Raw genomic sequence first — 25,783 nt, 5'->3', positions numbered from 1 at the left:
TTTTCCTTAACGATTTCTTGTCAATTCAGTTGAGAGTACAAAAAAAGTACAGCCTATTGAATTTTCACAAAATGAACATATCCTGTAAGCATAACTTGCGTGAGATCACAAAGCAGAAAGTTCCTAACGTTGCAGAAGCTCTGAACATCTCCCTCAAGCTGCTACCAGAGGTAAACATAGTCATTACTCGTGACAACATAGAGTAAATCTGCCTGTGTTTGAAATTTATATTATTAGATGCATAGAGTCTATTCTCCTTTGTATTTGGCTCCTTTTATGTTTGTAAGACTCATCCACAGTGTCGCATGAAGCAATAGATGATTCATGTTCATTCTCCATGGTATGGCTAGACCACAACTTCATGTATAGACTCTTCTATTAATAGAAATTATTGTACATGAATACAATATTGTGTGTGTATAGGTGTGAATATGTGTATATACCTCTTTGGGGTGTATAGCCAGAGAAGTGGAATTGCTGATTTGTAAGATATGATTATCTCAGCTTTAAAAACCATTCAATATCCTCTTTGTCGAGTTCCTGTGCAAACCTTTTCCCCATTTTTCTATTGGTTTCCTGCCTTTCCACTCTCTTAATGGTTTATTTTGAATGAACAGAAGTTCTTATTTTAATAGAGCTCAGTTATCTGCTTTTTAAACCCTATATGGATAACTCGCTTTTTGTATCTTATTTAAGAAATCCTTGCCTACTTGACAATCATGAAAATCTTTGCTTATGTATTATTCTAGAAGTTTTGTTTAGTTTTACATTTAGATCTACATGCCATCTGGAATCAACTTTGGTGTATGGTGTGAGGTAGGAGGTGGAATTAGCAAAAACAGCAACCACGTAGTTAATTAGCAGGACAGAGAACAGAGGCTATCTGGGACATGACAACTATTTGTTCCAGGAAAGTCCTGCAAACCACCTTCTCCAGGCAAATATTTTATTTATCTAGGAAAGTTATGTCTCTCCTGTCAGGACAGTAGATTTCTCACCTGAACAAGCGGTTCACTTATAAGAATCAGTTTACTTAACCTAGACTCATTTTAAGGCTCTCTGTCTGCCAATCCTAAACTATTATGTCACGGAATTTTCTAATCTCATTCAGTTCCCAGCCTTGAAAGATTTTATCTTTAACCACTTTGGTCCAAACCCCAAAGCTCCGAATACCTTGCTTTGACTTTTGTCAAACGTAGACCTAACGAATTTAGTTTCCATAATCAACAGGTTTTGGGGTGGTCTTTTCAGGAGTTGACAGCAGACAAGAGGAAAGGTGTGTTTGGGTCCTTAGAGATACCAAACTGACTTAGTTCCATTTACTGAAAAGAACACCTTTTCTGTATGCTATTGCATCTCACCTTTGTTAAAAATCAAGTAACCATACATGTGTTTTCTTTTTTTATGCTTTCTAGTCTGTTCTATTTGTCTACTTTATGCCAATACCACACTTTCATAAATACTACAGCTTTAAAATGTCTTATTACCTAGGATTCTGCATCCCCAAACTTGGTTGTCTTTTGAGCTTTTCTTGGCTAATTTTGGCCCTTTGTATTTCCAAATAAGTTCTGGAATCAGTCTGACAGTCTCCAGAAATACTTCCAAGGATTCTATTCAATCCATTGATCAGTTTGGGATAAATGTAATCTATAAACTACTGGATCTTCTAAATGCGTGTCTATTTATATTTGTCTTTATTTCTCTCACTAATGCTTTACAGTTTTCTTTGTAGATATTTTGTACGTCTATCATTAGATTTATTCCTAAGTATTTTACATGTTTTGATTAAATTACAAATGGTATCTCTTTGCTCTACTTTCTGTTTGTTGTATTCAGAGATCTTGCTAAAATGGCTCATTAAAGCAAATTCCTTATCTGTTATGGATTATCTACTCATGCAATCATGTCGTCTGTGAATAAAGATCATTTTATTTCTTTCCAAACTGTGCATGTGTGTAAATACTTTTTGCTAGCAGAGTAGCATTTTCCCTTACTGCAATATATCCGGTTTATGTGTTTTGGGTGGTCTTTGTGGAGCTGACAGTTGACAGAAGCAAGATTTATCTAACTCCTTTGAATTGCAATAGTTAATTAGTCCTGGGATTGGAAGCAGAAGACCTGAACTCAAGTCTGTTATAATTTTCAAAAGGGTAAAATTATGACTTTCATACAAATATACAATAAATAAGTGTACATTTAAAAAATTTAAGTCATTAATTAGGAAAGCTGTTAGATGTTAAAATCAGTTCAAGGGCTTCCCTGGTGGCGCAGTGGTTAAGAATCTGCCTGCCAATGCAGGGGACATGGGTTTGAGCCCTGATCCGGGAAGATCCCACACGTCACGGAGCAACTAAGTCCGTGCGCCACAACTACTGAGCCTGCGCTCTAGAGCCTGCGAGCCACAATTACTGAGCCCATGCACCACAACTACTGAAGCCCGTGTGCCTAGAGCCTGTGCTCCGCAACAAGAGAAACCACCGCAATGAGAAGCCCGCGCACCACAATGAACAGTAGCCCCCGCTGGCTGCAACTAGAGAAAGCCCGCACGCAGCAACAGAGACCTAATGCAGCCAAAAATAAATAAATAAAATAAATAAAAATTTAAAATAAATAAATAAAGTAAAATCAGTTCAAAAGAAAAATCTGAACACAGATACAAATACAGGCGTTCAGGAATGCTGAGTAAATTTGCTAGTAGATGCAAATGGGTCTGTATCCACCAGGAATAAAATGCAGTATTTGAATCATCTTTTCCATAGGGTGGAAATCAATTGCAAAATCACCAGACGACATTAGCTTGCATCCCATCAGACAAGAATCATTTACGTTCCACTCTGTCTTTTACGACTTACAGAATTGTAAAATGGCTCAATCAATAAAAGGTTCAGATTCCTTTAAAAAGAAACCCAACATTTTATTGAAAGGACACCCAATAATCAGATGTCCATTTTCACATGTTTATCTTTGTTCCCCACAAACCTATAGAATATGTGATTTAGGCATGTAAATTAACATCCTTAAATATCAACTCTTCCATTTGTAAAGTAAGAATAATAGTTCTTATCTTATGAAGTATTGTGAGGACTAGGTGAAATGACTGTTATGAATACATTTGAATACTATAAAGATCTGTAAATGTAGATTTATTTAAATCTATCAGAATACTTATAAGAAAATGCTCATTTTAAGAGGCACCAGTTCAAACTTGTTCCAGTTCTTAGCTATATTCCACATATTCTTCATTATGACTTTCTCAAGTTTACCATAATTCTCCATTCCCAGGGTCTGGGCTTGAATTTTCTGTTCAAAGTCTCTTCAAGAATCCAGGATAAATGCTTGCAATTTGCAATTTGTGTTCTCTTTGTCCACACATAAGGACCTTTGAATAATAAACTAAGCATACTGCTTAAGAAGTAAGGCATGAATTGGTGCAAACACTGTGGAGAACAGTATGAAGATTCCTTAAGCAAAGCAAACACAGAGTTACCATATGATACCACAATCCCACTCCTGGGCATGTATCTGGAGAAAACTCTGATTCAAAAAGATACATGCACAAAACAACCAAACCAAACCAAAACAAAACAAAACAAAAGATACATGCATCCCAATCTTTATAGCAGCTCTATTTACAATAGCCAAGACACGGAAGCAACCTAAATGTCCATCAAAAGATGAATGGATAAAGAGTACATATATATGTATCATATATAATGGAATATATATTTATATAATGGGATAAATAATGGAATATTATTTAGCCATAAAAACGAATGGAATATTGCCATTTGCAGCTACATGGATGGACTTAGAAATTATCATACTAAGTGAAGTAAGTCAGATATTATACAACTTATAGGTGGAATCTAAAAAATAACATAAATGAATCTATTTACACAACAGAAGCAGACTAACAGACTTAGAAAACAAACTTATGGTTATCAAAAGGGAAAGGGGGGGTGGGTAAATTAAGAGTATGGGATTAATAGATACACACTACTATATATAAAATCGATAAGCAACAAGGATTTACTGTATAGCACAGGGAACTATATTCAATATCTTGTAATAACCTACAATGGAAAATAATCTGAAAAAATAATAATATGAACATATGTAACTGAATCACTTTGCTGTACACCTGGAACTAACACAGTATTGTAAATCTAAATTTACAAATAAGTAAATATACTTCAATTAAAAAAACATAAGGCACAAGTAATGGGATTAATGTATCTTAAGAAGTGACTATGACTTCTTAGTCATTGTGCTAGGTTTTCTATACACTCTATTTAATATAATTCAACACTTACAATAGCCCTGGAAGATACTATCCTCAAGGAGAAATCAAAGATCAGAAAGTTTAAGTACTTGTTCTAAAATAGTGAATAGTAGATTTGGGTTATAAATCCAGTCTACACAATTTCAAAGTCCATTTTATTTCTCTATACTTTGTACAAAGAAGCTAAAGGAAGGTGAGCTGGGAAACAAGGTCTCTCCCTAAATTAAACCAAACCAAATAACTTCTAACTTCTATGTCCTTAGAATAAAGACACATACTAATTGGCAGCCTATTCACTATAGGTAGACTATGACCTTAAATTGGCAAAAGGAGACCTAGTAGAAGTAGGACCTGCAGGATGTGACTTTCTTTGCCTTCTCATTGCCAGGAATGCAGTTGATTCTTAATAAATAGATCTCTGATGTAATTGGTAAGCTCAAAAAATATGCTTCTAATAATCACTAGCTAACACACTGATTGCCAATTTATTCTGTTGATTTAAATAAGATTTTCTTTTCTAATATATATTAGCCAGAGAAGACCACAGTATTTTATTTGAACTCTGCTCTTTTTACCAGGATATTTCCCTTGTAATTCTTTATTTTAACAGTTCTGCTACTTTGGATTACAAATGTTTATATTGACACTGTAATGAATCCTGAAAACCGGTTTTATAGATAGTCGTGTAGATATACATGTATATACAGATATGGATGTAGGTATACAGATATACGGGATGTCTATCTATCTACCTCTATATGATTCATATAGATATGATTACATATTCTCTCCAGAATACCTCCAGTTTCTTTGGTCAACTTCTTTTTTTTTTTTTTGTGCAGTATGCGGGCCTCTCACTGTTGTGGTTTCTCCCATTGCAGAGCACAGGCTCCGGACGCGCAGGCTCAGCGGCCATGGCTCACAGGCCCAGCCGCTCCGCGGCATGTTGGATCTTCCCGGACTGGGGCACGAACCCGTGTCCCCTGCAACGGCAGGTGGACTCTCAACCACTGCACCACCAGGGAAGCCCCAACTTCTGTCATTTTTTTATGAGGATTCTAGAAGTTAAGAATTTTACTTTTATTGCCATTTTGCAGAAGAGGAAAAAGTAAATATAAACTAACTTCTCCAAGTTGACTAAATTAGTTTCCAAATGAGGAACAGAAGGAAGCTGGTGGACTGACATTGTTTCCAGTATTTAATTGTGCTGAAACTTTATAATAACTGTGAAAGGGTGATAGACTATAATCCTAAAAGAAACCTTAAAAACCGTACGTATTTCTTCACAGCGAGTGCGCCTGCGGGCCACAGGAGCCACCCAATCTGAATGTTAAGCCTTTTCCAAATGACTGGATATATCTCAGAGGGTGTAAATCTTAACTGACAAAATTCCTTCCCCCCCAACACACACACACTCGCACACACATACACGGCCAAATAACAGACAAGGCAGAGGTCTTCTAGAAGGACGAGAACATGGGCATGTAAAAGCTAGGTAAGGGAAAACGGTTCTCAATCCCAGCTGCATGTTAGAATAACTTGGAAGAGCTTGTTAAACGACCAGCCCATTTCCAGAAATTGCAGTTCAGTTGCTCTATTACCAGTGTTAATTTTAAAAGCTCCCTGGTGACTCTAACGTGCAACCAGGACTGAGACGCACTTGCTACAGGGATTTTAACAAAGGCCAGAAGGGATGAATAATTTCGAAGGAGACACAAAATGATATTCCACAAATTATCTCCCAGTTTCCCAAGGGACCTGGTACCAGTTTTCTATAGAGAGGGCAGCTATGAGGAACTAAAAGAGTTGAGGAAAGAGCTGGGTCTCTTAGGATGTTATAAGAGAGTGAAAGGGCAAGATGATGCTACTATACAGAGGATGGATAAACAACAAGGACCTACTGTACAGCAGAGAACTATAGTCAGTATTCTGTGATAAACCATAATAGAAAAGAATATGAAGAAAAAATATATATATAACTGAATCACTTTGTTGTACAGCAGAAATTAACACGACATTGTGAACCCACTCTATTTCAGTTAAAAAAAAAAAAGATGGTGCTACTCTAGGCCCTAGGAATAGAGTAGAACACAAATAAGAAGTTCTTTTTCCAAATTTCATTGTGGTGGATCTAAGTTGATGTGCAAATTCGAGCCAGACAGGAGCTGCAGGCACATTGGTACTGGGACCAGCTTGTTGAAGGCCAAGGGCAGGATGGGATAAATAATTTTCAGGATCTAGTGCACAATAAAAAGGAGGGACCACTGTTTAAAAAAATGACTAAGAATTCAAGACATCAACAACAGAGCCTTAAATCAAGCAGGAGGATTTTTTTAAGGGGAGAAACCGGTGACCCATGAAGCTGGTCCTGAACAGGATGACAGAGGAAGGGTTCCCTTGAGAGAATCTGGAAGATGGTTGTACTGCGGGTGCACACTTGAAAGTCCTCGGAAGGGAAGTGAGGAATTGAGAGCAGTTGAGATTCCAGTCATCTTGATGTTGTGAACTTTGTTAAAGAAAATGTCTTGCACTTTTTAAGCAGCTTTAATTTTTTATTTTTAGCTTTAATTTTTAAAATTATATCCCAATGTCACACAGTAAAATTCATTATTTGGAGTGTACAGTTCAGCTTTCACCATCAAACGTAGTATCAAGCGTAATATGGGAAAGATACCTTTTCTAGATGAAGAATTCTGGATTGACAGGTGTGTCTGTCTTTGCATGTCAGGACTTTAAAGATGTCAATTCATTACCTTCTACCTTGCATGGTTTCTGATGAGAAGTGTACTTTAATCCTTATGTTTCTTTCTCTGTAATGTCTCATTTTCTCTGAATGTCTTCAATTTTTTCCCTTTACATTTAGTTTTCTGCAGTTCGGATATGATATGCCTAGATGTGTCTATGTCTCTCTCTCTTTAAATTTATTCTGCTTGATGTTCTCTGAGTTTCATGGATCTATGTTTTGCTGCCTTTTGTTATTTTGGAAAATTCTCAGCCTTTTCATCTTCACTTATTTTTTATCCCCGCTTTCTCTGTCCTTTCCTTCTGGGATTTCAATTATGTGGACTTTTCATCACTTGGTATCACTGAGTGGCTCTTCCACACTCTATTCTGCTTTCTATTTATGTATGTAATCTTATATAATCTATCTTTTCTCTTTGTGTTTCAGCACTGGAAATTTCTACTGACCTATCTTCAGGCTCACTAATTCTTTCCTTGACTATGTCAGGTCCAACGGTTAACCTGCCTCTATTGGGTTGAATAGATGCCCCCCAACCACACAATATTCATGTCCTTCCCAGAACCTCAGATGGTAAACTTATTTGGAAAGAGTTAAGATGAGGTCACACTGAGGTAAGTTGGACCTTTAATCCAGGATGACTGGTGTACTTATAAATAAGAGGTGAAGAGACAGAGCCACAAAGAGAAGACAATGCCATCTGAAGACACAGAAGACACACAGGAAGAATGCCATGTGACAACAGAGGAAGAGATTGAAGTTATCCTTCCACATGTCAAAGAACACCCGCAACCACCAGAAACTAGGAGATCGCCATGGAACAGATTTGCCCTCTGAGCACCCTCGGAAGGGACCAACCCTGTGGACACCTTAACTTTGGACTTCCGGCCTATAGAACTAGGAAAGAATAAATTTCCGATGTTTTAAGCGCCCATTTCTGGTATTTTGTTACAATAGCTCTACGAAACTAATACACTGTCATACATTTTTCTTATATGTGGCATCTAAAATATGGCACAAATGAACCTATCTGTGAAACAGAAACAGAATCACGTATATCGAGAACAGACTTGTGGTTGCCAAGAGGGAGTGGGGTGGGAGAGGGCTGGATTGGGAGTTTGGGGTTAGCAGATGCAAACTGGTATATACAGAATGGATAAACAACAAGGTCCTACTGTAGAGCACAGGGAACTATATTCAATATTCTGTAATAAACCACGGTGGAAAAGAATATAAAAAAGAATGTATATAGATGCATAACTGAGTCATTCTGCTGTACAGCAGGAATTAACACAACACTGTAATTCAACCATACTTCAATCAAAGATAAATTTTTAAAGAGTCATTTTTGTCACTGTGTTATATCTAGTATTTCTGTTTGATTCTTTTAGTTTCCATCTCTTTGCTGAAATGATCCATCTAATCTGGCATTTGTCCTCTTTTTTCATAACCTTTCATAGTGCTATTAAATTGCCTTGATAAGTTCCAACATCTGTGTCATATCTGAGTCTGGTTCTGTTAATTGTGCTGTGTCTTGGCGGTGTGTTATGCGGGTTTTGTTTGTTTGTTTTTTTTCTAGTACGCCTTGTAATTTTTTCCTGAAAGCCACACATTTTGTGTAGGGCAGCAAAGACTGAGGTAAATAGATTTTTATGTGTGGAAATGGGCTCGTGTTTCCTTCTGCTGAGTCTTTAGTCTGGGGTTGGAATCAGTCTAGGGCAAGAGTCAGTCGAACTGGGTTTGGGGTTTGTTGTTGTCATGGTTACCCGGAGTGTCCCACAAGCGTCAGCTTCCTCTAGTGTTTAGGGTGGTGACTGGTCTGCCAGAGGGTTTTCCTTATCCTCAATTTCTGTTCCACTCCCAGCTTTAAGTCTCCTCTGTACACTGTGTGTTGGGAGGGTCTTTCTCCTGCAGTTTTCCATGGCATTTGTTACTCAATGCTGATGTGACTGTTTGGGGCAGGAAGCAACGTCCTTGTTATTCTGGATAAACCTCAGGCTTAGATAAGCACCATGATCCCAGGCCTTGGGGATCCGGCCTGCTGTGCTCCTGCCCCATCCCCAGCTCTTGTTCCCAGTCTAGACAAGCACCATGATCCCAGGCCTTGGGGATCCGGCCTGCTGTGCCCCTGCCCCATGCCCAGCTCTTGCTCCCAGTCTATATTCCTGTCCCTCTCGCAGGCTTAGAGGACATGTGCTGTTGTTGTTCCTGTCCCCCAGCTGTAATGAGTTTTAACCAGTGACCTAACATCTAGAAAGCTCCTTACCCATCCTGCCTCCCAGGCTGTAAGGCTCTTACTGTGTAGGTGAAATGGGGGCTCACGCTTCTCCCACAGTGACCACTACCGTCCCACTCTCCACAGCCCTGAACAGTTAGGGATGCTTTCTCAAGACCCTCACCCGTCTTTTTTTGAGCATCCAGGGAAGTCCAGAGCCTGCCAGTAGGTGTAAACTATTCCCGTATTGGCAGCCCACAGGCCTCCACACTCTCTCCAGCCCCTACCTGCCCCCTCCCAATGCACAAGCAATTCTAGCTGAATTCTTTCGCCTGTGTCTCTGGTTATATTGGCCCCAGGTAAGCAAGTGGCAGAACCACTGCTCTCTCTTCAGGTGTCTGCCTCTCCCTAGACTCTGGGCTAGCTCACCGCTCTGAAACCTCAGCTCTCCGATGAGTTTGTGACAAATCATGACCTCAGTTTGCCCAACACCTTTTGTGGTCCCAAGGTTGGAACTTCCCTGGTGGCGCAGTGGTTAAGAATCTGCCTGCCAATGCAGGGGACACGGGTTTGAGGCCTGGTCTGGGAAGATCCCACATGCCAAGGAGCAACTAAGCCCGTGAGCCGCAACTACTGAGCCTGCGCTCTAGAGCCCGCGAGCCACAACTACTGAGCCCGCATGCCACAACTACCAAGCCTGTGCTCTAGAGCCCATGAACCACAACTACTGAAGCCCGCGTGCCTAGAGCCCGTGCTCCACAACAAGAGGAGCCCCCGCTCACTACAACTAGGGAAAGCCCGCACGCAGGAACGAAGACCCAAAGCAGCCAAAAATAAATAAATAAATTTATATCAAAAAAAAAGAATGAAAAGATCATGTGGTCTTGCAGCTTGCCTCTGTCGGCTCCTCACTTTAACTCCACCTGTAGCAGGTGTTCTTTTGGGTAACTCTGCCCCGAAGTTTTCTGATCACCTTTGTTGGAACAGACCCTGACTTGTGTGGCCAGGTTGCCCGACACACAAGCACTCACAGCTCAAGCTCCGAAGAACTTTCATAGCAACGCTTATGTAACACTGTCTGTGACCTCGCCAAAAACCCTGAAATTTCACAGCGGGAAGAATCCTCCAGGATCACCTAACACAGTTATCCATTTCTCAGCTCAGGATATTCAGGAAGACGAAGTGACTTGCTTCACAAATTGGAAACAAAACAAGAGCTTTTCCCAGATCCTTTGACATACTTATCTCCCCTGTAATTTATTTGTACGTCTATTCATTTCTGAAAAAACATTTATTGAATGCTACTTCACGATGGGCCCTCTTCCAGCCACTCATGTGAAATGCAGAGCAAGACAGGTGTAGCCCGTGTCTTCCAGGCAGTGCATCCTGCTGACTTCAGCAAAATGCCCAGTGTCAGTTTCTCCAGTCAGTCACGACGGACATGCAGGGGGACCAGGAAGCAGAGAAGTCTTAGGGCCACTGAGACCACGGACGAGGACCCAGTCCCGGAACTGCTGCCTCTCGTTGATACGCACTGCCCCCACTGCAGAACACTTAGCTTCTAAAACTTAGTTCCTCTCACTTCGGATTCTAACCTTGGATCCAATCCCCCTTTTAACAGAGTCTCTGAAAACCATGTAAAACTACTCAGCAGTCCTTGAACCCTCACACCTGGTTATGAACTTATTCAGGAAAAGGTCTACCTTGCCCCAGGCCCAAACAGTCATGAAAACAGATAAGAGCATCTTCTCCAGCGATGGAGAAGCACCTCCATTTTCATGGTGGTTCTCAGTGGGGGCAGTTCTGCCTCCCAGGAACCGTGTAGCCATGTCTAGAGACGACTGGGAAGGGGTGCTCCTGGCATCGAGTGGGCAGAGGCCAGGGCTGCCGCTCACCACCCTGCAGTGCACAGCACAGCTCTCCTCTAACACCAGCAACACAGAGCCCCAAATGTCAACCCCAAACGCCAACTGTGTCCAGGTTGAGAAACTCTTACCTAGAGCTCTGGTCGCCTCACACACAAGTAACCATAACCCATGAAGCTCCACGGCCCTTGAGATCCACTCAGGATAAATTAGTATAACTGCTTTAAGTAGACTCCAATCCAGACCCTTCAGCGAATCCCAAATCACCTTGCTTGGTCCAGTTTCATCCCTAATGAGGAACCACAGTATGTTATTCCACACACATAAATGCTCACATAAAAGAAGGAATCTCAATCGCCAACACAGGGTGTACGCACCACCACTGGATTTCCTGGTAGTCTTCAACACCACATGAAACTGCTATTAACATTAGCTGCATTTTCTGTTACCCTTAATGATAAATAAATTATAGGTTTAAAGGCCTATCAAAATACAAGAAAGATATACTTTCCCCACAAACCTGGAAGAGACTGCACAAGAAACTAGAAATGTCAACATCGTGAAAAATACAGTAATCCCGTTTTAAAATAGAATACTACCAACCCCACTTCTGAACTAAACCTATCCAAGATGTGATAGACTAAGGTATTTGCTCTAAATATCATCAGTTCGCCTCTTGAACTACTCAAAACTTGTATTCCCTAGTTGACAAAAATGGAATTGTTGATGCCAAGGGAATTCAAGGACTAAAGATCAGTTCTTTTAACACAACTGCTAAGGCAGTGAGTAATCATGTGTCACATACACAGCTCACACAGTAAAGAAGCCTGATGTGCATAAGCAAAAGCAACCTTCCTTACTGAATTCTCGTCATGTGCTTCTTCGTGGTCTGCACAACTGAGATTCACAACCTTGAAAGGCAGGTATTATTTTCTCCAGGTTAAGATTTTTTTTTTCCTTTCTTTCTTTCTTTTTTTTCTTTTTTTTTTTGCGGTACGCGGGCCTCTCACCGCTGTGGCCTCTCCCGTCGTGGAGCACAGGCCCTGGACGCGCAGGCTCGGCAGCCATGGCTCACGGGTCCAGCCGCTCCACGGCATGTGGGACCCTCCCAGACCGGGGCACGAACCCGCGTCCCCTGCATCGGTAGGCGGACTCCCAACCACTGCGCCACCAGGGAAGCTCCAGGTTAAGATTTTTTCAAAAGCCTCCAGCAGGTAGACAACATGCCACAGGTCACACGGAAGGAAAATCGACTCCAGCTAGATTTAGACCCAAGTCCCATACTGTTTCTCCCACGGCCCTCTCTGCAGGTGGTCTTGGCACCTGGCATCAGTACTTCACGGAAGGGTACCCATCTATTCACCCTCCCTCAGCTCCTCAGGTTGCTCTTCTATAGCCCATGCCCTCTGAGAGTCTGCGGGCTCAAGGGGCATAGGAAAATCAAAGTTTACCAGAGCCAGGTCCCTAATTAGTCCAGTAATACCAACTCACCTAACACGGCTTAATTTTGTTCACCTTCTTTAGAGTGGATGACACCACCAGATTGGGCACGACTAGCTGGACCAGTTCCACTTAGTCAGTGACCTAAAATTGCCTTTGATCAGAAGCAAACGTGGTTTGTGGAATGGACTGGTTTTAGATGCCAAAAAAACAATGATTTTTTTGGAGCTAGACAAACACTGGGAACGCTTACTAGCAACCACAAAGTTAGTGTATTTGATCTTCCACGCTTGACGTCAAGACAAGGTTTTTAAATATCCTAGTATTTGGCTAGCTCTCAACTTAGCATTAGAGATGTTTAGAGATAATTGTAGTTAATAATATTGACACATAAAAGGAAGGGGGTCACTTACAAGAAGAAAACAGGCAGATTTAAATAACAAACCAGTACAAAGAGCAGTAGTGCTCAACCCTGACACACAAGAGAAGCCTTGAAAAATGCAAATGCCGAGTCCCACTCCAGACCAACTGAGTCAGAATCCTGGGGGACGGAGGGAGCAGTTGCACTGTTTTCAAACTTCCCGGGTTGGTTATTACGGACGGCAAGTGCTGAAAATGATGGCGGAGAGAGGGTTTGAGATAGGCGGTTCTATGTGCAAACCTCAGCTCTGATATTACCAACTGCACACGCTGAGAAAACCCATAAATCCTCTGACTTTCCCTTTCCCCCCGTGATGCAGCGTAAGTGGTCTTTGCCACTTCGTGGTGCCTTAAGGATGAAGGCAAGATACATCTGTCACATAACACTGGGCCAATGTCATTATTACTCTTAAGATTCACTCTGTCCATATTCTCTTAGAAGTAAAGGATTTAGTTCTAAAATGGGTAAACAGACCAGTCCTCAGAGGCCCTGAAACGACTCATCTTTGTTTCTTTCTATGATCTGGGTTCAAATCAAGTGACTTGCTATTGGAGCACAGAGGAGAAGGCTGCTGGTTCTGATTGCACCGAGGTGATCTGTGGGCCAGAGGCTGGAACTCTGGGCACCCCTCACCAGCATGAATGCAGAGTTTTGCTAGGATCCTGAACAGAATGGGCTTCCGTTAGCCACAGAATCAAAAGTAGGTAACAACCGCATCAAAACACCTATTCAAAGTGACTGCTAGTATCCAGAAAGGCTGCTAGGCACTTTGCAGTCCTTACTGCATTTGTACCTCACTTTGGCCCAACATTAGAGGTATAACCTCAACTTCACCAACAAAGAAATCGAAAGAAAACAGTGTGTCAAAAGTCTCCCAATTAGTAGGTGGCATTTCCTGCATCTGAAGCCATGTTACTTGATTCAAAATCCTACTCTCTTAACCAGTGAATTTACTGTGCCCGGAATGAAGAGAGAACACAGCACGGAAAGGATGAAAGCGCCGCCCTGACTACCGCTGGACTTGCATCCTCCTAAGTTGGCTCCTTCCCAGGTGAGCTAACTTATACATTTATGGCTCCAGAGAGGTATCAGTTGTCAGGTTTACGCAAAACAATCTTCTGGGATATAGACTAATACGCAGACTTCCAGGTCCTACCTGCCAGTGATTCAGAAACTGTAGGTCTGCGATGGAGCCCCGAATCTGCCTTTTTAGCATTCATTCTAGGTTTCTCTAATACACATTGTTTCTGTTTTGCTTCCTTTGAGAATTATGTTTCTATATGTTATCTATGGCTTTTATTTTGTTGCTTTAAACCTACTGCCCTAAAACAGGAGACTCTGGGCCAAAACAAACCAGCCACCTGTTTTTGCAAATAAAGTTTTATTAGCACACAGCCACCCCTGTGCATCATCTATGTCTGCTTTCATGACTGCAGAATCGAGTATTTGCAACAGAGCCTGTGTGGCCAACCAAAGCAGAAAATATTTACTGTCTGGCCCTTTACAGCTAAAGTTTGCCAACCCCTGTCCTAAAATGACTCTACTGCCAGACTTTGGCAAAAGTGTGGACCACGGATTAATTTAGAAATGCTTTTCTGTATCTAACATCGTCTGAGTTGTTCAGCTTCTGGGATTCAATGAGCGCATGAAAATGTATTTTATTCATGAAAAACGTATCATTCATGATGTCTTGAGCCACGCCTGCCAGACGAGTGCTTAAATAAATTACATTATCTCCTTTTCCTACCTTCTGATGAGCCGCAAATCCAAGGGCAAGAGAAACAGATTTTTCTCTAGCAGATGACCAAGAAAAAAGCAGGTGTTCTCCATCAAATCTGCAAGACAAATGGAGAAAAGTCTGAGGAATTCATTAAGAATCCTTCTTAACTTATTTACTTGAAAAAAAAAAAAAGGTTAGGAAAGGTACAGACTTTCCCTGTTGCCATATACTTAAAAAAATATCCAGATTGAGGGGAAGGGCCAATTGACATGGTGGAGGTAACTTCTTCCAGTTGCCGTGACTCTGCCAGGAAAGTTAACCCACCTGTTCCCCTGCAACCCATCATTATGCAAAGGCAACAGCTGCCACACTAGGCCAAGCTCCTTTGGACCAGAGGGAAAAGGGGACAATCATCAAGCCAGAGAAGAGAAAAGGAGATGAGGAAGATCACAGTCAAGGGACCAGAGGGATGTAGTCTGGACCTGCAGCAGGAGGAGATGGCAAAGACGACGTGGATCAATAGGAACTCAGCGGTGATGCAAGAGGACCTTATACGGTGCAGGCACGCGAGCGGTGCTCAATGCTTGTTGAACGAATGTGCTTAGGAAAGTAAAGCTGAATTGGGGGTTCCAAAGAGAAAAGCAACGCTAGGAGTTCAAGGAAGGGAAATAAAAACATTATTTTTTTACACATAATCATCCGGTATCGTATGAATTATCTCTAAGTATTTTCCCACTAGGGAAAAATAAAAGCCCAAATTCCTCCCTTCAAGCTCCGTTTCCTGGAGGAGTTAAAAAGGCTTGACCAGGTCTAGACACATTTTGTGCTCATTCCTATGCATAAGTGGCGGGGTTCCCGGATCCGCTGCGGCTCTCCCCACCTTGGCTTGCTGCACCGCAGGTTTCACCACAGGCTTCAACGGGAAGTATGTACTCTTTGCGGGACGCTACTTAGCTTCTTTTTAAGAGCTGAGCTACATGCAGGTATTTGTGACTCCAGGTCCTATTTAGGGAAACAAAATCACTGCCAGTGCGAGCGCAGTGAACGTTTTAGCAACCAACGACGTGGCCTTGGGATGGAGACGGTCTGGGGGAGCGAGTGGACCAGGCTCATTCCTCAGCCCTGGGAAAGCCAGCAGCTGCTCTGGCAGGTCGCTGTGTCTGATGCTGAGAAATGGTCATCGCTAGCGGGAGTAGGGTTCTGAGCTCCTACCTGGACTGCAAGAATGGCGGGGATTCTGAAACACTATTCTTCATACCAGGGGACTCAAGGAGATTCTACTTTTGCTTCTATAGGTTAACCAGGAATCCCACAGAGTTTGTATTAGTCAGGATTCTCCAGAACGACAGAATACCCTATGGGTAGGGTATATGTATAATGTATATGTGTGTGTGTATATATATATGTTCCTATACACGTACAGGATTGTGCTTTATACACATCAATACACATCCTGTACACAGGCTCTAAGTACTCTAAGCCCAATTAACAGTATATATTCCAACATACATATATAGGATATATGTATCCCATGTATGTGTGTTGTACATATAAAGAGATACATTACAAGAAACGACGAGGAACTGGCTCACACAATTACGCAGGCTGGCGAGTCCAAAGTCTGCAGAGCTGATGTCCCAGGTCAGCCAGGATAGACCCAGGAAGAGCTGACGTCCCTGCGCTAAGGTCATCAGGCAGGGAGAGCTATAGTTTGAAAGCCTCCAGGCAGAGAATTCTCTCTCACTTGGAGGAAGGTCAGACCGCTGTCCCAGCCAGGCTTTTAGCTGATTGGACGAGGCACACCCACACACCCACATGAGGAGGGCAACCTGCTTCACCTCATCCACAAACGTAAATGTTAATCTCATCCAAAGAAAATAAACCCTCCCAGAAAACACCCCAAATAACATTGGACCATATATCTGAGCACTCTGTGGCCCAGTGAAGTTGACACATACAATTAACCATCACAGGGTTAATTCCAGCTGAGCTGCCAATTAAATATTCTAGGTCCAATGCAAAGTGTTCTCTAATGCAAACTGGTTGACCTTTGATGAAACTTTGATTTTTGCATTGTAGCCAATCCGCGTTTATGAAGCCACTCACACCATTAAACAATCTTTCTGGATATTTAGAAAATATCAATGCTTGAAAACGAGCTAGCCCATTTACATTCCATTAGGCAGCACAGAACATTATAAATAGAATAGATAGACATTTTCAGATTTTTTTTCATCTTCTTTGTCGGTTTTCTTCTTAGATAAAACAAAATTTGAATAATTCAGGGTTCCCCATACACTCTCTGGGCTCTCCTACCTGTATATTTTCATTCACTCTCTCCTCGAGGCTTTGAACACGTTATCCTACCAGCTCTGGATAGATTATTCATTTATTCACTCATTCAGGTTCCCTTCAAATACTCACTTCTCCATTAATATCTACTTGAACTCTCTCACTCAAAAAATCTTTGACTCATTTGAGAGGCCATATATTGTATTCCCAACTTTTGAATTCCACTTCTTTCTTTCTTTCCTTCCTTCCTTCCTTTCCTTCCTTTCTTCCTTCCTTCCTTCCTTTTTCTTTTTTTCGGATGTAGTTTCAATGTTCAGATGAGTCTGTAAAGCTCCTTGAAAACAGAGACAGTACATGGTTATCTTTTTCAAGGGCTAACATGAACCTAAGTACTCAGCGAATATTGAATGAATATGAATGAATACATGTGTGAGTGAGAATATGTAGTGAAATAATGTTTCTTGCTGAGCAGCTATTTTAGTAACACATCACAGTCCCCCCTGACTTTCCTTCCGTCATCTGACTTGCATATGGTCTTGAATCCTGGCAAGTTCTGGAAGGCATGCAGCCTGCTAGAGCCGGCAACTGCCTAATCTCACCTCCCCACCCTGGCCCCCCTTGTTTCTTCCAGCCTTGAAGTCACCATCAGAGAGGCCTGTTTTAGCATTTCCATATTTCTACATAAGAGATAGCAGATTTCACATTTGGTAAAATGAGCTCATATAAAATTCAGCTGTGTCTCTTGGATTAGGTTATTTTGACCTTCAAGATGTTCAGGCAGGCCCATCTTTGGGAACTAGTTGGGTTCAGCGCAGAGGAATGCAAATTATGAAATTATAAGGACACACCTATTTTTCTTTCGAGGTTTCTGGATGCGTGTTAAACTTTTAATTATCTGACATTTTATTTTAAGTCTTCTCGTACTGTTTTGAAAGCAAAGAGAAGACGCAAAATACCTTAATTCTTACAGAAAACCAAGCCACCCCCTCCATTAAATTCTGTTGGGTATTCAAATCCTAACTTCACCAGGTAATGAGTGAGATTATTCTTGGAGTGAAATGATGAAAATCAGCTCACTCAGACCTCTGTAACCTTTGAGCTAAATGAGAGAACACATCTTCCAATCAGACACATATATTGGCTATAACTGCAATTTGGGAGAAATTTTTCCAAGAACATCACAAGTTCTAGGTAGAGAGTGATGTTCATTGCAGGGGCTTTCAGGTCACGCACCGAGGTAGCTCAAAACAGTGGGAAAAACATTAGCTTGACTCAGCAATCTCACATACATCTTTGTTTTAAAACACTGAGGAGCTTAACACAAAATGAATCATTAGACCTAAATGTAAAACATAGAACTATACAACTTCTGGAAGAAAACAGGACGAAAAAAAATCTTTGAGACCTTAGAGAGTTATGCAAAGATTCCTTAGATACAACACTAAAAGCATGATGTATAATAGAACAAATTGGTAAAGGGACATCATTAAAATTTTTTTAAGTCAGCTGTTTGAAAGACATTGTTAAGAAAACGAAAAGACAAGGCACAGACTGGAAGAAAATCTACGCAAACATATAGGGTAATACTGACAAAATGACGACACTGCTTCTCATCAGATACAAAGCTGGGCAGAAGATTAATGATACAGCAATTTTAAAGTGCTGGAGAATAAAAGAGTAGAAAACAAACCAACAAAAACCTCTGTCATCCTCACATAAACAAAACCTGTGAAAACTTCTCACCAGTCAACCTCACTACAAAAACGCTTAAATGAGTTTCTTCAGGCTCAAGGATAATACCTGTGGAAAATCGGGCACTGGAAATAGTAAATATGTGGACAAATATTAAAAAGATATTTTATTTTTTTCTTCATTTCTTTAAACGAAAATTGACTGTTATAAAGCAAAAAGAGTAGCATACTACTGTGGGATTTATACCATAGTAAATAAAGTAAAACCATTAAGTAAATAAGTAAGTAAATAAGAAGTAAATTAATGATGACAGTAGTTGAATGCACAGAAGTGAGGTAAATGGCAATATACAGTGAAGTGGTAATAATTCATAAGAGATCAGGATTAATTAATTATGCACACTGAGGTTCTGACACCAAACATGAGGAAAAAAAGAAAGAAAGAAAGAGAAAGAGAGGGAGGGAGGGAGGAAGGAAGGGAGGAAGAGAGAGGAAAAAAGACAAAGAGAAAGAAAGAAGAGGGAAAAGGAGCGACAAAATTTTAAAGCAAATCTAGTAGAGCTAACGATCCAACAGAGGAGAGAAAATGCAAGACCAGAAACACGTGCTGAATCCAAACACAGACCACCAGCCCTTCCACTTACAACTGTTCTTAGAATCAGAAATATTTCATGCAACTGAAATTTACACTCGGCTCATCAAAAAATATTGATTGATTGGCAATTTGTCAGCCATGACGTCTTTAAAACCCTTTGAATATTCTGAGGTCCAAAAGACAACGTTTTACTATCTCTTTATGAAACCCAAGTTCTGAAAGATGCAAGCAGAGCTCCAACTTTATCCTTCATGTCTTAGGAAATGAAAGTGACTAGATGAACAAGCAAACCTTCAACAGACCTATTACTGACACATCTCAGTGAAATATATCTCATCAAGATTTTACCCTCCTCCCATCTAGTTTTAGGGGGAGAAAGTAAGGTTTTGATTATTTCTCCTTAAGTTGCTCTTTGGGAAGTCACCAGCATCTTATTCCCAGAAAAATGAATAAAATATATCCAGCTCTTGGTATTTTTTTCTAAAATAAATTGAATTGTGGCTTATTTGATTTACAAAATTTTTAAAGGAAAAAAAAAGACAAATATACTGTAGTTACAAAACTAGTTTTTAAAAGATTGGAGGCAAATAGCCTCAGAATAACCCTGAACATTTCTTTGATGATACATTCTCCAAGAAAATTTTTTAAAAGTACATAATTGTGTATGTATTTGGTTAGTGCAAAAGCCGATTGTCTTTTCAGACAACCTTCTTGATGTGGTTGGAAATTGTAACAAGTTTGGAAAGCAACTGGACATTTTATAGCTTAGATATTCCCTCCTTTGCTTTCTCCTTTCAGAAATGGAATACTTTGGTGATAGAGAGAACAGCCAGAGGCATGGAACTCAACCGGGAAGAAATATTATAAACTACAGGTAGCCTGTACCCTTCCGAATGATATCCCTTCATATGTGTTGGGCATTTCTTTCCCTGGCTCTTCCACCCAACTTCCTTTGCAAGCCATAATAGAGTAGAACCAAGAAAACGTTTCACAACATTTCTGAAGATGCCAGTGAGAAACATTGTATCTAGTTACTACTGTACTTTGATATTTGACTGAACCTGGAAAATTACGTTGGGCTGTTGGTGGTTTTTCTGTTTTGTTTTGGTACAAAATTACTTCTTTCCAAATGAGGTTGGAGGAGATGAGAGAAAAGGATATCCTAAGGCGGTAGTATTACTGCATTAAACGATCTTCAGGAAGGAAGGTCTAAAGTGCTTGTGGGGAAGTGAAAATCGCACCCGGTGCTGCTGAGGGGTTCGCAAAAAGCTTCACTTACTTACTGTCCCCGTTACGCACCAAACAAGAGCCCACGGAAAATGTTCCACTTTGGCAAGAGGAGAATCAGTTTTGGTGACTGAATGGCCCAGGGCCTTGTCCAGGTTTTGGTACTACAACCAAAATGTACTGTGGAAGTGTCTTTTTATGTCAGCAAGGCCTTTCTTTCCAGCGTTAGAGCAGATGTAACTGAGCCATGAAGCTTTTCAGGATTTCTCTTTGTCTCAGCCACGTCAATTCCATCACTATTACCAAGAGTAACAGTGACGGAACTGGCATTCCCTCATCACCTCAGTGTGTGTCTGCCCTTCCATGACCAACCAAATCCACCGCTTCCCATCTTTTCACACCTGCCCCTACCTGGGTATTTTAAAAAGAAAATAACAGAATTTGGTTATCATCCCTCCCAAAGTACCCAGGGAATGAGAACATATCATTATTTTAAATTGTTCCATGGAGCTAAGTCTTCATCACATTGCATTTTTTAATTACTTGGATAACGGGGGGGAGGGTGGGAAATGCGGGGTTGCTCATCAACAGACGTAACGTTTCAATTATGCAAGATGAATAAGTTCTAGAGATCGCCGGTACAACGTCACACCTAGAGCTAATAATGCTGTATTCTACACTTAAAAGTTTGGCAAGTGGGTAGATCACATGTGTTCTTAACCACAACGAAACCAAATGAAAAAAAAAAAGCCTACTTGAAAAACACTAAGATAATAACATAGTAACAATAACTCCCTTTTTGTGTACTACTTCATCCCAGAAAGTGAACCTACTCAACATATATTTGCTCTATTTCTCCAATACTCCCCCTAATTTAAAAAGGGTTAAACAGAGTCTTAAAGAGCTTATTAAAGCAACTGACCCAACTCCGTACGTAATTTGCAAAGCCTGGACTGGCCCGTCAGTCGGTGTGATTCCAAAACCTGCTCTGAAGCTGAAACTTGATGCAGACACTCAAGTCACCTTGATGTAGCCTTGCTCTTTTCAGAGACTAGCAGCCTGTTTAGATTAGGACAAAGTATCAAATGTCACAAGACAGAATTTCCATTTTATCCATGAAAAATCAAAGGATTTTTTAACTGAGGGTATTTCCCATCTTAATTGCATCTGATCCTGATTGCCCCTTCATTCTGTCTCCACTTCGTGTAAATATACCCATCCTGCACGGCAATGAAATCTTATTAATTCAGAGCCGGCTTGTTTGGAATTTGTGATAATTTGACTGAGACAGGCTGGGCTTACATTAACTTTTCTGTTATCTAAGAAGAACGAATTTTTGAAGAAAGTGAATTCTATTAGAATGATTTCCTGGAGTTTAATCTAGCTAAGGAAATATAGCAATTCTCCAGAACCCAGCAGCGACAATTTGCATATAAATGATTCGTTTTCAAATATCTCTTATGAAGTGATCAAAGACAGCCCACAAAACATGGCGGCACTCAAACATTATTTCAAGTTACCCTACATGGTTCAAAGAACTTACAAAAGTAAGGGACTTCCCTGGTGGTCCAGTGTTAGTAAGACCCCGTGCTCCCAGTCCAGGGGGCCCAAGACTAAGACCCAGCACAGCCAAAATAAATAATTAAAAAAAAAAAGAACTCACAAAAGTAAAAATTTAAGAGACCACCTATCATAGTACAAGCTGTCCATTCCCCCAGTTATTTTCAAATAACTTTACAAATTCACTTGTTTTATGTGCTGTTTTTTAAGTCATGTTTTGTGAATACCTTTGGGGTTGGCATGCCCGTAGCCCTTGAAGAAGCTGTACATTGCCCTATGAATTTTACTTGTTTTCATTTGTTCTAACCTGAGCTTTGGACTGAGAGATAAAGATACTCATCAAGGCTCTGCCTTTGATACAGTTGGAGTTTTGGGCCAATCATTTTGTTTCTGAACCTATTTCCAGTAAAAATAGATAAAATACCCAACTTACATGTGACAGTGAAAGAGAAGATGATGTAAAGCAAAGGGAAGCATCTAACGTTGTGCCTGGCACCAGAGCAACAGCGTAATGTGAGCGTTTACTTCCCTCCATCCTTTCCTTACACGCCTGCCACCCACTCTGGGCATCTATGTGCAGTAAAGGTGGTTTTAAAAGTGACCAAGGAGGGACCTCCCTGGCGGTCCAGTGGTAAAGACTTCCCCTTCTAGTGTAGGGGGTGCGGGTTCGATCCCTGGTCAGGGAGCTAAGATCCCACATGCCTCCTGGCCACAAAACCAAAACAGAAGACAGAAGCAATACTGTAACAAATTCAATAAAGACTTTAAAAAACGGTCTACATCCAAAAATCTTTTTAAAAAGAAGTGACCACAGAGATGAGCCCAAACGAGGCTGCCCATCTGATTCCATGCCCACCTGCTTCCCCCTTCCTCTCTGAATACCCAGCCCTCACCCCTCTCCTCATCCCAAACCAATTCTCTAGAAAAGACTTCAGAAGACTCAGAAGGGTCATAGAGTTTTAGACATATAGCATATAAGACCAACATATAACAACTGAAAAATAATAATAAAAGCATTGAGGAGTGCCCGAGAAAGCGGCCCCACTGTTCTCAAGCTCAGGCTCCACGTACCACTGAAAAATGAAGAAGAGGAAGAACGACACGAGGCCACTGCAGGAAGAGGACGATCCCCTTTGCTGCCTAGGACTTTGTGCTGTGACCAAACTGTGTCTTTCCTCTTGGTCCTGGTCTGGTTACGATGTGAACAGGGGCACTCTCTGAACCAACAGATCCAAGGGCCACTTGGGCGGCAGCTGTTTTAAGCAAATACTTTCAGAATCTGGCAAGGATTCTCAATGCCGTTGTCATCAGGATGTGTTTCATAGTCACCAGAGTCATGATGAAGTTTGTGGACAAAGATGTAAACTTACAACTGTATCTGTGCTTTGCACTGGGGGACACACAGATCATAACATGCGCTGGAATGAAATGAGAAGAGCATCTTCTCATGTCAGTTTGCACAGAAATACGCAGCTGACGCGGACACTCTGCTCCTCCCCAGGGCAACTCCGGCCAGGAGGAAGGAGAGAAGGGCTAGTGCGGCTAGCAATCTAATGCCTACAGGGATTCACTCACAGTAATCCTTGCAGTCACCATGGTAATGCTGTGGTAAGAAGCATCATCACCAGCATAACCGCCCCCCCCCCCCCATTATCATCACGTCATACTTGATCTACAGACAGGATGCTGAAAAGTTGGAGGTGGTGAGTGACTCACCTAGATCACAGAAGCCACAGGCTCATTTCTACACACGGCGTTGTGCAAACACCCCCAGTTCAAAGAAGGCAGCTGTGGCATTTGAACCCACTTCTGCCGCTTATCTGCATGTCTCTCACGACATCATTTTTTTTTTTCTGAAAAATAAGAGGACTGAGTGAGATCACACATGTACGAGGTATAGAGCTGTGTCTGCTACAAAGTCGATACCCAGAGGAAGATCCTTTCCGCTTACACTCCCTCCCACCAGCTGTCTTTTCTCTTCCAACTGACAGAAGAATCGGGAAACAAATAAGAATTGACAGCACGCCACAGTACTACTGCCAACTCTAGAAGTTTGGGGGAACCAGTCTTCCTCTTTAAAACACTTCAGGAAGAGAAAGAAAAGCGACTGTATAAGCAGCTCTGATTTTCCTGTCTGTTGCTGCACTTCTGAACTTCACCACTAAAAGAAAGCCCGCCAGCCAGCGCAGTCTGAAACGGCTTTCTGATCTCTGATCCAGTACAAACACAGGAACTAAATTATATTTCCAACCAATCAGTCCAGGTCCTCTGAAAAGGAAAAGCATTTTCCTGGACTGACAGATGAACTTGAATCAGAAGAGAATGCTTTACGTTCACAGGTGGGCCAAGGAATTCACAAACCGCAAGACAGGGCAGAAGTCCCTACCCCCAGATTAACCCTGACTCTGTTCTCAAAGCGGGAAAGAAACACGGAGTGCAAGGATTTTAGAGTAATCTGGAGGCACCTTTCATAAAGGCCTGAGCACCTACAGAATCCTCTAAATAGAGCCATCAGGATCTCAAGAAACGTAATTCATCACAGCCATTTTTACTTGTAAAAAGCCCTCTCTGGAGGTCTGCCATAAAATCAGCATATTCACGTCACTTGGGAGCTATTAATCTAATGAAGTATCAGCAACAAAGAATGACTTGGGAAAGGTACTGGGCAGAAAATATAAATGTCTCCAGACTAACGTGTGGGGCTGGGGGGGAAGGGGGAAGGAGGATTCTCGCAGAATCTTTATTAGCTCAGATATCTGGCACAGACAGAATTTTCCAACTTGGCCATCTACAGAGGAACCAAATCGCTAGGACCATTAGAGCAAAAAGGACATGCTGCTTAGCTCTTTTTTTCATTTTGCAAACACCAAAATGTTACATAATGACTGCAGTAAAATCTGGAAGTATAAATATTAAAAATTAAAACCAAATAAAATAAACGAATTCCATGAACGTAGAGATGCCAACTACTCACATCTTGGTGCACGTCTTTCCAGATAGTTTTATATGCATCAATATCTAGGTGTTGCTGTTTATTGCTATAGGTCACTGTATTTGTTTTACAAAAATGGAATCATAATACAGGAACTTTGTTTCTTACACCAGCGGCCCAAGACTATTGTAGGAAAGTTAGAAAACTTAAGTAAACAAAAAGGAAAATGTTCTAAGTCATCTACTTCTCCAATACTTGATATCTCTTTCCCCTGATGTTTTCGATGCACTTTTATACACCGCATACAAATTTCTTTTATAAATGGTGCAGTCGTATCGAAGATATTCTGTTACCTGATTTCCTCACGAACTCTGAACAATTTTCATGTCAAAAAATTGGGTATGCATCATTACTCTTACTAGTCTCCTTGTCCATCCTTATTTCTGGAAGAGACATTTCGGGTTCAGAAGGTATATAATTTATCCACTCCAAAGGATGGCAGGAGAGTAGCCATCTCCTCATGGCCTAGCCTATGTTGAACCTCATTGTTCATTTTTCATCATTGTCAGTTTCATGGAAGAAAAATGCTATGTTTAGTGTTTATTAAATCGAATTCACTTTGAAAAATGCCTGTGCTCATATGTTTAACTTTCAGAACTTGACTGTGTACCAGGCACGATTATAAGTAGTTAATAACTATTAATTTAATTCTCTTAACAACCTTATTAAATAGATGCTATTACTATCACTCCCATTTCCTAGATGGGAAAACTGAGGCACGAAGAGACATATTAACTTAGCTA

The 25,783-nt window shown here is 41.0% G+C and overlaps 1 long non-coding RNA gene across 1 annotated transcript in view; it reads right to left on the bottom strand.

Annotated features, from left to right (window-relative positions):
- LOC117203534 (uncharacterized) overlaps window positions 1–25,783 on the bottom strand; it is a 136,567-nt gene that overhangs the window by 27,164 nt on the left and 83,620 nt on the right. Inside the window, exon 4 of the long non-coding RNA XR_004486320.2 lies at window positions 14,711–14,798. This is a non-coding gene — a long non-coding RNA (uncharacterized LOC117203534). The remainder of the gene's footprint in view (window positions 1–14,710; window positions 14,799–25,783) is intronic.

Source organism: Orcinus orca, chromosome 19 (assembly GCF_937001465.1).
Source record: "Orcinus orca chromosome 19, mOrcOrc1.1, whole genome shotgun sequence".
In the NCBI taxonomy this organism is placed as follows: domain Eukaryota; kingdom Metazoa; phylum Chordata; class Mammalia; order Artiodactyla; family Delphinidae; genus Orcinus; species Orcinus orca.
This window is presented reverse-complemented; position numbering and strand designations above follow the sequence as displayed.